The sequence below is a fragment of the Cydia strobilella genome, chromosome 17, assembly GCF_947568885.1.
Source record: "Cydia strobilella chromosome 17, ilCydStro3.1, whole genome shotgun sequence".
Taxonomy (NCBI): domain Eukaryota; kingdom Metazoa; phylum Arthropoda; class Insecta; order Lepidoptera; family Tortricidae; genus Cydia; species Cydia strobilella.
In genome coordinates this window covers 6,876,324-6,892,347 of record NC_086057.1, presented here as the reverse complement: position 1 = coordinate 6,892,347, position 16,024 = coordinate 6,876,324, and positions in this window count along the sequence as shown.

Sequence of the window (16,024 nt, the reverse complement as noted above, 5' to 3'; positions counted from 1 at the left end):
CATTTAAATATTTATATTATTCTGTTTTTAGTATTTGTTATAGCGGCAACAGAAATACATCATCTGTGAAAATTTCAACTGTCTAGCTATCACGGTTCATGAGATACAGCCTGGTGACAGACAGACAGACGGACAGACGGACGGACAGACGGACAGCGGAGTCTTAGTAATAGGGTCCCGTTTTTACCCTTTGGGTACGGAACTCTAAAAACAAGCTTCCTGTGTAAATTTGTTTAAAATTCGCATTCGATGTTACCAGCAGTTTTTGAAAAATCGTATTGCTTTTTTAGATCATAATAAGGTTGCCTTAACCTATGAATAACCAATCTGGAAACCTTACACAAATTACATAAACCCCACACCTACCTTACATAAATTATTAATTCAAAATTTGATTAAATAACTTTCGGACGACCGTAACAAATCACGAACGCTCAAAGATCTCAAGATTCCACTTTTTGATCCCTCGCTACGCTCTTGGTCCAATCTCGAGGCAACAATTTTTTGCCTCTACCTAATAATATTTATTTTCTTTTTTTACTACTATAGAACGTTCGAGGCAAGTAACTCGTATCGTGCAAATGCTCCTCATCCGTACTTATCCAGGTTAATCTAGACTAATAGCTAGTATCGTCACCTGTTTTTTAACCGTTTTTTTTTTTGCTTTAAGATAGAATACTCTTTACCTACTCTACTTCGTGAAGGTTCGTTGGCAGAAAACATAATAGCTCCGGCTTTCGTATGTTATACATTTGTGTCAAGGCGTTTTTATTTGTCTTTTATTTCAAAGTTACATCTACTCATGTTTTCGGATGAACAAAACGCCAAACATAGAAAATCTACGGTTTAGCATTTTTAGATCCGATTTCATCTTAAACAAGCCTTAATTTAATTTAAGTAGTATCAAAGAAGATATAATAGGATAGAGCGGTACTGTCATAGTAAATTTCGGAGCCACAGTAAATTCACTGCCATCTATCGACACACGATTAAAACTAAAAATAAAAATATCAAAAAAAATATTTATACCTATACATATATGGATAAATGATTTTATTTCACTGCATTAATTATTTTTATATGATTTTGACCCATGTTCTTTCACTGATATGCGTTAAAATTGTTAAATAACAAACGAAACTGTCAACGACATCTATAAGAGAGTAGGCCAACGGTAGTGGCGCCATCTGATCGAGAATCAAATTTTCTTGATTTTCAAGGCACATTTTTTCCTTAGACTGTATCCATCTATTACGGAGTTATATTATATCTATCTTTGGTAGTATCAATAGTTAAGGTTAACTAGCGACATTACTAAGTGGTTCAAGTAAAGACTACATAAAAATCGTCATGTTAAGACACGAGAAGGCTTTTACACAATCATTTGTGTGTATCAGATAAAATAAGATAGTTCTTCTATCCTTCCGTAAACGGCTTTATATTTTCCTCTTTTTAATCTCTTTGTACCTCGAGCAAAGGTAAATAAAATTGAATATCATCGTAAGTAGATTAAAGCACTAAAATCTTTATTGTTCTATAAAACTTTAAGAACTCATATCTCTAGACTTTGCAAGAATATTAAAACAATAATAAAACTGTCTTATAACGAATGGGTACCGCCAAGATTTACTCATATATAAGTAGTAATAAAACACAGCATATACAACATAATATATGGGACACTATATTACCTATATGTTATTTTGATAACGATTTATAGTCTTGTAGAATACAGCTCTTTACGGATATGTCTTCAAATTTTTATCATCCCAGGCGAAAACTCGTAAAGTTTTTAAGAGCGATGTGTAATGAACCCTCGTGGATGTCAGCTGCCGCTCCGTTAGTAGGTTAAGGAGCTGCAGACGCAGCCACTCAAGCACATAAAAATAGACAATCATCCACGGAGCCCAACAACGGAGTGACAGGTGATTTCTACGAGGGTTCATTACACATCGTCCTTAACCAATTTACGAGTTATCGCCCGGGATGCGATGATTGTCGGTCGGATCTCGGTCTATGACATATCAATATTTTATAGAGAATAAAACTGCAAAAAAGAGGGATTAACTCGATGTATTTCCTATGTCACAACAGTTCTTTATTTCCCTATTTAAAGTTTAATAAAATGTAATTAAAATTAGACTTATATTGACCGGGATATAGACCGTGATTACCTTTTGTATTAATTATTTATGAGCTCCCGATATTTCGACGCAGTTACATGCATCTTGTTCACGGGTGACTGGTAATAATATAATATAATATCTATATCCCGGTCAATATAAGTCTAGTGAAACTAACCGAGAATGATAAGAGTAATTGTAATTAAAATTGTTAGACAACCCGATCATTAAAAACTAACCAGTAATTAAAATTTGAGGGAATACAAAATAACACATTGACAGATTTGTCAAAAACTTTGCTCCTATGCTGCGCGCAGTCGATTTAAAATGGGCCATTTTTTTGCATGAAGAAAAGAGCGTATAAAACTACTTTTAAAAAGAAGTAGTAAAGAACGGGTGGGTAAATGTAAACATAATAAACATTAATTTTAAGATAAAATAAATAAATAAATTTTATATTAACTCCTTCACTTTTCGGGCTGTTTGATTGTGGAATGCTTTGCCGTTGGATATGAAATGCACCAAATCCCTTCCCGTATTTAAAAATCTTTTAAAATCTCATTACCTCTGACTGCCTTAACTTGTCTTTATTTATTTATGTATGTATATATTATATGTATATATATATATATATATATATATATATATATATATATATATATATATATATATATATATATATATATATATATATATGTTTGTAGTTATTTTATATATTTATTGTCATACAACAACATCTCATAGGAGCCTGGGGTCCGCTTGACGACTAATCCTGAGAATTAGCGTAGGCACTAGTTTTTTATATATATTTATTGTATCTAGTATAATTCTTCATCATAACTATCTCTTATATTCATGCTTAATCATGTGATGCTGTTCTATTAGTACCTATTCTAACACTACCCGTAACAGCACTACCCGTAAATTGTTGTAAGTTTTTGATTGTCTGGAAGAGATCGCTTTTGAGCGATAAGACCACCTGTTGTTACCTAATGTAATGTGTATTCTTTTTCTGTATTCGTTTTTCATTATGTGGTGCACAATAAAGAATATATTATTATTATTACATATTATTTTTATAAAAGTATAAAATACTCATTTCTCACATTTCACAGAACATTTAAATTTTAAAGTACGTAATAAACACATATCAGCCGTATATAAATATGAGTAAAGAGAGCGTTCATGGATCTACTTAAATTAAAAGGTCCTTTTTAGTCCCTTGTAAATATACTCTAAAAAGCGGGCTAATCAAATAACATACGGTTAAACACGTAAATGTGGTAGGTACGAGTAAGTTTGCGTAAATTACGTATACTAGACTACGGAATCCAAAAAAATACGTTATTACTTACGTTAAACACAAGTCTGTTTTGATTTGAGAAGCGAATGCGTGATGAATACGAAACGCAATCGTTCTGGCGCTACAAATAGCCCCGAACTCGGAATAAATCATCGGATAAAGCAAAAACTACGAAACCAGGGAACGTGACTAATTCTCTGACACGAGAAGGCTTTTACCAAACGGTGGTGTAAGCTTCGTCTAATGATATCTTTAGGTATTTGCGTGTCAGTGCCCAGTTTTCTAAATTGCTTTTAAATTCATAATCATTATGACCGTTATGTAAGTAGCGTACATGTAGGTAAGATTCATTAGGCTTTTTACTTGTGCGCAGGCTGTATACACTTATACACGCTCTGCCTTTTATAGGCAACACTACTATTTAGTACCTAGCACTTAACAGTGAGACAGCTGATTTTTAATCACATAAAAGTCATATTCTAGTATGAAAATTTAACTATTGGAGTTGGCTTTAATAAAAGATCTATAGATTAGTGATACATAGGTAAGTGACACGCTTAAAAATATCCATTACTATAAATCTAATAATATATTATCAGTTAGACAATTTTTTATGTGTCACTGTATTTTTTATTTTAAACCTGCAGTCTAGAGCGATAGATATATGTAGGTATGGTTTAATAAAACAGGATCAAACAAAACACCTCCATTGGGAAATACTGCTGTTTAGAATATCTTTACAAAATTCAAACGGCGAAAGATGGGAAATATTCTTCAATATGTCGCCAGGAACTTACCGCGTACAGTATAAAACATCCAGCAAATACACGATGGATGTTTTCGCAAAGAACTCCTGGGTCCTATGGTGGCACAATCAGCTGTATGCATTATGCATGAAACCATCCCGAGGCGCCAGATGCCAGGGAAACTTCCAGAAGGCTTGATATTAATATTTGTTTGTTAGTATTAAGTCGTTTCTTTATTGTTGACCTGCGGAACCCATTATTGACTTACAAACCCGACCACATTAATAGAGAAGGCCGCCTTTTCTTTGCACATCCTAATCAAATATTAAAGTTGTATTGCGTGACACGTAATTTTCTTCGCCGTTATTCAATTTGCGTCTGCGTTATATGGACCTGATTAAATTACCTATATTATTTGGTTTTGTTTCGATTTCAATACTTTTAGGGTTCCGTACCTGAAAAGGAAAAAAAAACGGAACCCTTATAGGATCACTCGTGCGTCTGTCTGTCCGTCTGTCACACCTTTTATAATAATAAATAAATAGTAAACACGTAGCAGTATACGATTTTGATAGTGTAATAACTGAATGTTACATTTAATTAGGTACCTTAAAATACTTTGTAAAACTGCTTGCTGTATTAGATAAGTCTGCCTCTTTATATTGTGTACTTATGTTTGTGTATATTGTGTCATAAAGTTTCATCAGAAACTGTTAAATTTCACTAATAATATAAATAATTCACTAATAATATGTATAATTTGTACTTACATTAGTTCCAAAAAAGTTATTGGTGTATGTATGAGTCAACGTTTAACCCCATGACTTTTGTTTTGGAAGCCGCGCCTTATCCAATAAAGCCAATCTCGGGGAGAATAGGTAAAATGAAAGGGTTAAATGAAAAAAGAAAAGGAGACTATGTCACTTCATCGGTTTGACATTGTCGCGATGATCGATCCGATCGAGTCAAGTCGGATCGGATCGTGTCGCGAAATAAATATATCATTTAATACCTTTATTAACCACAGATGGTGTATGAGAGGCAGAAAGAGCGAAGCAGATAGAGAAGACTACGACAGGACTGTAAGGTAGGGTAGGACTCACCACTCCTATACACCCACATACAATAACATTATTCCTAATTGTCGCGGCGTTCTAGACTATTGTCTAGTACATTTACATGTCTATAGTATTCATTATGAGAACGCGGCGCTGTCACGCTTTTGAGGAAAGGTCTGTACCTTTCCTCAAAAAACCAAACCATATTCGATTTTGCCTTGTTCGTCTACTGAAAGGTTACAGTAAATAGCAGCGTCGACAATAGCGCGGTTCAATGACCCCGCTGATTGCACTAAGCCGGTGCACGGCGTTGCAGTCTCCACACCTCCGATCATACGCCATACGCCAACCAATCAATTATCGAACACGCGAACGCTTTTAGCTAATGCACTGCGGACGGACATATTTCTTGGAAAACGTCAGCTTAAAGTTTTAGTGTCTTGGGTATTATTTTAGAGAACATTTGGCAAATTGCTGCTGCTGTCTAAATCCAATAGTGTATTTATACTGAACGTTACATTACTCTTAGGTTATATTTAATTAGAATGTCAAATGTTATACTTACTAAACAGTAGTTCATTTTCAGGAAAAGTGAATTGATCTATTTGTGATGTGTCGGGTCAAATTCACCCGATTTTGAAGTGATCAACCATGTATTGCATTAACATAACGACCGTAACCATTCGTGCTTAGTTTTCGGAAGTAATTAGGCCGAAACGCATCCGGAATATTGAAATAGGCAGAAATTCGAATGGCTGATGAATACTCGCGTCATCAGCGCTCGCATAAATCACGCAACCAAATTAATTGACTAATAATCGTGAATGCGATAGCTTTTCCATTATTATGCTATAAGGAAGGATATATGGAGATTTATTCTAATAATCATGAGATTAACTATTATTACGTAAAAATGGAAGATGAAGCTTAATAGACTGGCGTGGGGCCCTAGCCAAGCCAAGTCACGTGACTTTTCGGAGCATCTGTCATCCCGGTACATTTTTTCTTTTTGTTTTGCTTTTGTCGATATTGGCTAGGCCCCTTGGTCACTAATGTAGATGATGAGTTGTTGTATCAAGATGTTGAGTAATTTGTGGGCAAAAAATTCCACTAAATTCCCGAACAATTCCAGATATGGCAGACCTCATTAGCTTTAGCGCGACGTTGTTAAAAGGACTACTGTTATGGGGTAAAATGAAACGAAGTGAGAAATACTTAGCTTTGCCAAGCTTTGGGTTCATAAAGTGGAACTAATGTAAGACTGTAGGAAAGTAGTATTTTAAAGCTCGTACTAATTCGTTAAATACAGTGTCCATAGTGTACAATAAGTTCCTCTTTGTACGTGGCAATTTTTTTATAGGTAAGTATACTTAGATAGTCATTTTATGCATTGTCTTGAGTCATATTTAATATTTTAAACAAGTAGCTAGCATGAAAGATTTTCAAGTCTATTTTATTTAGCCTTCAAACAGACGAATGGTGCCAATCTATCAAAGAAGTGCGAACCACGACGCGGTTCCTTGGCTGTACCATTCAACTTTAAGATCTAGTAATAGAGGCTAAAATGGCTTGATTACCGTCTCATGTGGCAGGTCTGGTCGGCCTAAGTCATTAATAACCACCGGAAGTAAGTAATGGGTCGAGAACTTTCTACGCACGTTTTTCATTAAACCATCCGGCTAGAACGGTGAATTTATAAAATCAATGGCCCTGGATTGAGCAGTGAAATATGGTAGGATGGGAACGCATTTTGTTCTGGGTGCCTCATTAGCGCAGCAATTGAATTTGTTTTGGGTTTGGATTCATCTCATTTGAGTACTGTGAAGCGACCCAACTTTGCCCTAGACTAGAAGGCTAATGTGGTGACGTATCCAATATATAGGTAGATCAAAAGTAAATGGATCTTTGTCAAACCACGAATTCTAAAACGGTTTTATAGATAACATATTGGAAATAGGCTACTTCGTTAATGCCAGGAGTGACAAGTCAACGTAACTAGTCGGAGTAACGAGGTACAGTTAGCAAAGTTATTAGCTTAGTATCTCTGCATACAGATATGTACATACGATCAAGCTCAACGACTTTTTGGTATTTTTTACCCAGTAGCGATCAGTTGCTGGTTAATCTTCCAGCATTGTACATACGTCTTTGGTTGGCTATGGTAATAATTGATGACATATCTATTCCTGCTAATAATTTTATATCAGGTTTTAGTTAAAACGATAAACAAACTTAACAATGTCAAAAAGATCAGAATCTACGAGTAGTCGAATTGTAATCGAATGAACGCAAATAGCCAATAAACAACAATGCTATTAGAAGTGGGTGTATCTGGCGCCGATACATTCCTCTCGATGTGACAATGATCGATGCGACACTAGACTAATTTCATTCACAGCCGTAGATCACCCAGTAGATTCGACAACTGTACTTACAGAACACGGTCGGAAGATCGGGAATACTTACTGGGAAACGGAAGTACCTGCAAGAATTTGGACCGACAAATTGGCTATAAGACTAATGCTTATGGCCTGCACCCTTTGAACTTATGATTGGTGAGCGTGTGTGTATGCCCAGGCGGAGCTCGGAGGCGGCATAGCCAGACATTTGTTACCCATATAGCTTGCCGGTTTTCGGTAGACGTGGCCGTATCAAACATAGCGCTACTCTAGTTCATCTGCTATATATGTCACGGACATGCGGGCTGCCGCAAATGCGGGAGTTCCATATGCGGTTCCTTATTATATTTCGCATAAGTCCACTCATTTAGCGCCGCGTGTTTATTTCCGTGACTCGCACCTACTGCTTGTGCTCAAGCACCAGCCACGCTTTGCAGTCATATATAAGAACAATGGATTTAAAAGCTCTATCTAGAAGTTTTATCTATGTCCACAGGGCTGCCAGCAACCGTGAAATGTTAGTTTTAATTAATGGGGGACAAAATCGCGTCGCAAAGGGCAACGGTTGGGTTAAGATGGGACTAACAGAGATCACAATTACAGTTTTCTTAGTACCTATACTTACTCATAGTATTAAATACGAGTACGTAGGTAGTCAAAACAAGTTCATAGTCTTTAAAATAAGCATACGACTCTTTGTTATTGAACATCACGGATAGGTACAATACTTAACTCATTATGGCTGATATTTGCTTATAATTTCATACAAAATTTTAAGCACAGTAGACCTTATTAAGCTTAAATACGGTAATAATACGTCAAACTCTATCTGCCAAATTCTACGGTGAATGGCAAATAGACGAGAGCTTGCTTATACCGGTTTTTTAGTCCTAAGATTAATAGGCAAGCGCAAATTAATAACAGCGTCATTCCGTGTTGAGTAGCTCTGCATTACATTGGCGTTGGGCGAGCTCTTGTAAGATAATTTTAAAGAAGATATGTATTAAGTTAAGATTAAAAACGCGATTTTAATACCGTAAATCTAATTATTTTCCGATTTTTTTAGCTAAATGCGAAAAAAAGTTTCACTTGCAGCGTGGTTTCATAAAACCGCACAATTACTTTTTAAAGCTTAGTAGTTAGTAGGTATAGTCTGGCAAGCCATTACGGTCAGTAGAAAAAGGCGGCAGAAAAATGTATAATAGGCGCGAAGGTTCGATCTCTCATTCAAAACTTAAATTTTGCGTCTTTACTACTGACAAACTCGGTTTGCCGGACTATGTACATACATAATTTGTATTTTAGTATTTCAGCTAAATTAATCTTTATAAACTTTGTAGAAGCGATTATAAACTGATGATGGGTGGGTCAAATGAGATTTAATAATTGGCGATTTGTGTGTATATTAATTTATAGGTAATTATCGACACAATACATTTATACATTTGCTAACAAATCACAATATTTACGTGCGTTTCCTATTTGGCTATAGGAATATTCATTTGGTAATATAATAATCAATCGACATTATTAATTTTTTATTGATAGATTAATTCATATTTCGTGTCAAATTAAGTCCAGTTGATAATATCTAAAGACAATTTGCCTGCCGCCGGTATGCCATCCGTGTTCTATTTCAATTTGCAAAGGTGGTGCTAAAAAAATATAAGTCAATCAAACACATTAGTACTATTTACTTGAATAATTGTTTCTTTATTATTAAACTATCAGTGAAGAAGACTAATTAGAGGATGTTTTTAGGGTTCCGTACCCAAAGGGTAAAAACGGGACCCTATTACTAAGACCAAAGTCCGTCCGGCTGTCCGTCTGTCCGTCTGTCTGTCACCAGGCTGTATCTCATGAACTGTGATAGCTAGACAGTTGAAATTTTCACAGATGATGTATTTCTGTTGCCGATATAACAACAAATACTAAAAACAGAATAATATAAACATTTAAATGGGGCTCCCATACAACAAACGTGATTTTTTTGCTGTTTTTTTTTCCGTAATGGTACGGAACCCTTTGTGCGCGAGTCCGACTCGCACTTGGCCGGTTTTTTTGTTTTGTGCAATATATAAACATAAACATAATTTATTCAAAAAACACGTGGCATGCTTACATTCATACAAAACAAAGACTTACAAAATAGTGACGTTTTACATTTGCCTGAACTAGGAAATATGGCAAATATTGTATTGTTAATGGAAATTAATTTTCACTTACAAAATACACAGCAATAATACTATAATTATAACGTATGATTACAAAGTTGGAGTAACTTTTTGTAAATTAACTAAAAATATTAATTTTTTACAATAAAATTAGACCTAGTTGCCGTGTTTTCTTATACGTAGCTATTCTAGCTGTAAAAGATACTCGTGATTTTTGAAAAGCGAAACGAGAAAAAACAAGGCATTCTCTTTATTTTAATTATTTCATTACCAGTACCTACAGACTACAGAATTTTACTCCACAGACACGCGATAGCAGGACAACAATTTATTTATACCTATTGGAACATCAAACGGCAAAAGAATTTTTACACAAAAACTCGCCAAACCAAATATTACAATAGCGATTGTTATTGAACCAGGGATTCTCTTCGATTCGAAGTATTATAATAAAATAGCGGTTTTTTTGTAAACAATTTTATTTTTCATAACTTTTATCGTTGACTGTGTTCTTCTTTCAACAGTCATCTATACCTATATAATATATAGATGTCTTCTGTCTGTCTATGTAATATTATTATCAAGACGATTCTAACAAAAACTCAAATTCAATAATGTTGCATTGTTGTACCACCTAGTATAGTCGCTCGATTTGTAGCTGGCCCCGAACGGCTAATCCTTTGTCTATTGGAAAGTAAAAAAGGGTCGTATTATTCTCATTGGCACCTGAGCGCGGGCTTGTCTAACGCTCAAAGAACCAATGTAAGTGCGCTCTCAGATATCGCACCTTTGTTACGCATCTCGTTGACACATTTAACCTGATTCTGTAGCGTTCGACTCGCTGGCACACGGTAACCGTAGAGGGACCACACACAGCCTCGCAAAATATTTTACCATTAGTTCAGTTTGAATCTTATTCCAATTACCATAGAGTCGTAATTCAATAACCGGTTAAAGCGACCCAAACTTTTTTTATGCAGATAAGTAGCACGAGCAGTTTTACCAAGGATTAGCCATTCGGGGCCAGCTACATATTGAACGACTATACCTATGGCCACCATTGGTCTATATTATCAGTTCAGCTCGATTACATCAGAATACTCGTATTGGCATTGTTACAGGTATTTCATAATATTTATACCAACCAATCGAACGTCAGAAAATGTTTCTAGTTAAGCTTCCGAGATTTCATCCGTATGTACGGTTACTAGGTAGGTATGTACCTACTAACATATTCGAATTAGCTATCCTTACTCATATTCATATTCATATTTATTTATTGCATCCATGGTACACAGGTGTTACATATATAATAGTTTCACATGGGCCCTGGTAGGGCAAGGCAATTATCTTAAATCTAAAGATTAATTTATATATGTACAATATATTTGACAGTGTCTTATTTAACTTTTAATAATTTCGTAGTTGTATTATATAATATATAGTTATTTCTAAAGTCCATAACTGATTTTATTTTACCAAAATTTATAAAATTAAAATTAAATATACAATAATAATATACATGCTTAAAACGATTGTAAGTTTATGTCAAAAATATCGATACCTATATAATGTCAATTTCAAGCTTAAATTAAAAATTGTAAAATGAGACATGTCCAATAAATACACTAAATTACAAAAGAATTACATTTCATCTTCCAAAAAATCTTTAAGCCTATAATAACACTTATTAATTAAAAAGTCCTTTAACTACTTATTGAATAGCGTTTCTGATGTCTGCAATTTAATGTCGTCGCTGATTTTATTATAAATTTTGATGGCCATCATGTTTGGGCTTGATTTAGTACAGAACTTGTCGGTGGCGCCAGGTTATTCTTAAATCTACTTTCAAAACGTCGAGGACGGTCGGCAATTTTTGGAAAGAATTCCGGGTGTTTCCTGACAAATTTGCAGATTTCTAAAATGTACATTGATGTTAATGTCAAAATTTTGTATTTAATAAAGTAGGGTCTACATTCGTCGGAGTCTGTAGTGTTGGCGAGTATTCGTATGCATTTTTTTTGAAGGACAAATAGATCATTTATGTCAGTACTGTTTCCCCATAGAATTATCCCGTAGCTGAGCCATGAGGAAGCATAGGCGTAGTAGGCAGTCAAAGCGCATTGAAAGTTGGTAGATTTTTTTAATTCTCTAATTACATATATAAAGCTGGACATTTTGTTTTTTATTTTATTTAGATGTGATTTCCAGTTGATGTGAGAATCTATGTCTATTCCAAGGAGGGTAAAAGCGTCTACACATTCTAGGGTTTGTCCGTTAAATGATAGATTTATATCTAATGCTTGTTTTTGGTAAGGCCTAAATTGTATGATTTTAGTTTTTGCAAAATTTATCTCTAAATTGTGGTCAGTGAGCCAGTCTGTAAGTTTGGTCAATATGTTATATATGTCGCTTTGAATATTTTGATCATTTTTGCATGACATTAAAACAGAGATATCATCCGCAAAAACTTCAATCAGTAAGCCCTTACGGCTACCCTACACTAGCGTTGGCGTCTAGTCAACTCTATTAGCTAGGTTCACACGGCGTAAATTTTTCTCGTATACCGTATACGGGATTTTATTGTGTTGACATACAAATTTTGACATAAAAATTTGGAAGGCAACTTTCAAAATCGTACACTGCTAGACGGCTTTCCCGCATAGACGCCGTGTGACAGATTTTGTAGCTGTTCGACGTAGCGTAACGTTGGCGCAAGTGCGCAGCGATGCCATTTTCCATAGCGCTGACTACACGCCGGCGCTCAAAAGACGCTAGTGTAGGGTGGCCCTAATGGCGGCAGGAATATAAATACTATAATTATATTCTCATGTTGTATTATGTAAAATCATCATCATCATGTCAGCCGATAGACGTCCACTGCTGGACATAGGCCTTCCCCAAGGCTCGCCACTCCGACCGATCCTGTGCCGCTCGCATCCACCGAATGCAAAATAGGTATTTAATATTTGTAAGCATCATACTCTCCAAACATGTAGAATAGCCCTTGCAACACTTAAGATTCCACTTTTTTGGAATATTGCACGTGCTCGGGTATCGATATTAACACGAGTGGTTAAACAACAACGTTGCCTCATTGTAAAACAAATAAGTACCTATTAGAGTCAAGTTCAGAAAGAAAAGAGAGAGAAATAAACAATAGAGTAAGAAAGGATAGGAAATGAACACAAATCAAAGCTGATGGATGGAAACTTTGTAAGATCTATATCATCATCATCTTCCTCGCGTTATCTCGGCATTTTGCCACGGCTCATGGGAGCCTTGGGTCCGCTTGACAGAAATAGAACACAAATCAAAGCTGATGGATGGAAACTTTATAATATCTATGATATAACAGAATTAAATATTTTTGATGTTATTCTTAAATGCGATTCAAGCCACAATTAGGTATTCATCGTTTGTTGTAATCTGTCATTTTGATAAATATTTGTAAGAAAGGGATAAAACATAAATTAACTAATTGAGGCTTGTAAAGTTCTATGAATAAGGGGGTTGGTATTCAGCAGATATTCAGCGAAGTATGCTTTCAGCGATTTCAAACGAAATTATCGAACTTAGTTCTCTAAAATATCAGTTTCTATATAGTTCAGAGCACACCAGAACTTCCGTGCTCATCCCGGGTAGTGATGTGATCTGGAAATATTTCTGACCTAGAAACCATTTAACATCTCAACTGGTGTTTGCGGGAAATATAAAAGTTCACGTGACTTATACATGATAGGTAAGTAGGGCTGATGGTATCGTAAAATCCGAAATAATGACGCGGCGTAGCGGTCATTCCAACCCTTAAAGCGTAAGTGCGTAAAGCGTGGCGTAAGTAGACGTATAATGTACAAAGATAAGTCACACCATTTAAATATATGTCAGATGATCAGGCATCGGATTTTGGCAAAATAAAATGACAAGGAGTTCCTTTATCGATGCTTTTCCCATATATTAAATTGGATAAAATCAATTAATTATACGCACAAGAGCATTTATATAATTACTTTATATACTATACACGGTGGCTAAAAAATAAGTGCATTCCTGTTGCCAGGGAGGTTTTGGAATTATACTGAGCAACTTTTACTATGGGACCAACCCCGAAATCGCGAAAAATTTTTTGGCTGTTTCATACATTTTGGCTGGTCCATTTTCTATGGGAGGGTACATTTTTTTTCGCGGTGTCGTGATTAGTCCCATTGTAAAACTTGCTTAATATAATCCCAAAACCTCCCTGGCAACGGGAATGCACGGCGATGCCTGAGATGGATATAATTCTCTAGAAGTAAAGTAAGGCGCAACAACAAATTGGTGATCACTGATCACCGCTTGTCGCATACTGCGCGGTGAGTCCGAATATCCGGAGCGACTCTTGCGACTACATGTTCCGGATGTGCCAAGAGTCCGTTTGAGTCTCAAACGTTTGAGACCACGAGCGCGGCCTCTGATGGTAGTGCTGGCGGCGCGCATGGTAATTCATACGAATTCGCCGCTCCCTCGCGCGTTGACGCTACTCAATGCGCTCCTAAGATATGTATTATGGGCTATAACCGCGAAAATCGAAGTTCGCAAACTGCGGGCATCTTTCTCTGTCTAAATACGCCTTCATTGGAGTAAAAGAGAATGATCCTCGCAGTTAGCGAATTTCGGTTTTCGCCTAGCGGTACGCCAAAAACGCTGCAAATTGTGTTAAAAAAGCATGAAAATCGGTACCACCAAAAAAAAAGAACCAAAAAAAGATAAAAAATGGAGATAAGTTATGATGTCATCTTTTTACTGTATGGGAAAATAAATAAAAAAATTCGGAACCTATCGTGTATGGTATTAAATGAAAGGGCTTTTTGATCCGATTCCAAAAATATATCACATCATTACATTTCAGTCATTTTTTATTAATTAGAATAAAAATAATTTCCTAAACATACCTAATATCCTCGTATCTAACCCTAAGAAAGCAATTTTGAAAATATTTACATTTAGTTTTTTTTTTTCATTATTACAAAGTGTGATCGATCAATCTATCAATTCAATACCTATTTAAAAAGGAAGCATAAAATTAATATTAACTTTTTTTTTCAGAAAGTCGCTTATATCTCGGAGTCTAATCTAGTTGTAGTAAAAAAAATATATGTATGAAATAACTGAAAGTTTGATATATCGTTATTTTGAATAACGTAATAAATGGCTTACTAGGTACCGTAATACCTAATTAACGGGATAAATAATGTTATTCTTGGTATAATGGTCATAAGGTATATTTGCACGTCGTCTAATATACATTGCCATAATTATTACATACTCTGAAGCATATTATTTGTTCTAACAAGTGACATCACACACCGTTTACCGTTTAACACCGTTTGCATCATTTTACTGAATTTCGGGGTGTACCGCTAGGACTACCAGCATTTATGTTTGATGTTAACTATCTACATATATATTGTCTTGTTACATTTTTCATATGTGTATACACCATGTGTTTATTTTGCAATGTTTAATTTCTAGTCGGCTTGTCTATAATGCCGTGTAGATATATTTGTTATAAAATAAATATGTAGATATTATACCTATATACCACCAGGAGAGATTTTAAATCGTTGTTTGTTCTAACAGCCCACAGAAATAATCAAATAATACCGAAATCAGTTTTATAAGATTAGTAGATACTTAGATAGTATTAATAAGTAAACAAAATCAAGAAATAAACCTAATAATAGCATTTTACATTCCCATATTGTTATCGTAGGTTCAATTTCCCGGAAGTTTGGAAACGTTAGCACAGTACATCACTAATCCCTGTTTATTCAGAAACAGCAAGATATTCGTAGAATTAGGTCACGAGATAATACTCAAAGCCATGTTTCCGCACTTTGCTAATTAAGTTTTATATACAACAACTGTCTGTAATTTCATGCGAGGCCGGATGGAAGCTGGGGTTCCATTTGGACGTCTTACCAAACAACGTCCGTTTAGCGAGGAATGTATTCATGGCGTTTTAATGACAGCTCACGATGACACTTTCGTGACTTCTCGGTTAAGTGTGTCGCGTAGTCTTGCAGTTTTGTATTTTTCTAATTATATGTTAAATATCTTTGTCACAGAAGGAGGAACTTTAAATTGTTTCGAACATATAATTTAAAGGAGCTGATAGACTATTCCGTGCTACTATGAAAAACGTTAGCTGCAAAGGGGCTGCTATGGTGCGACTGCAGAGC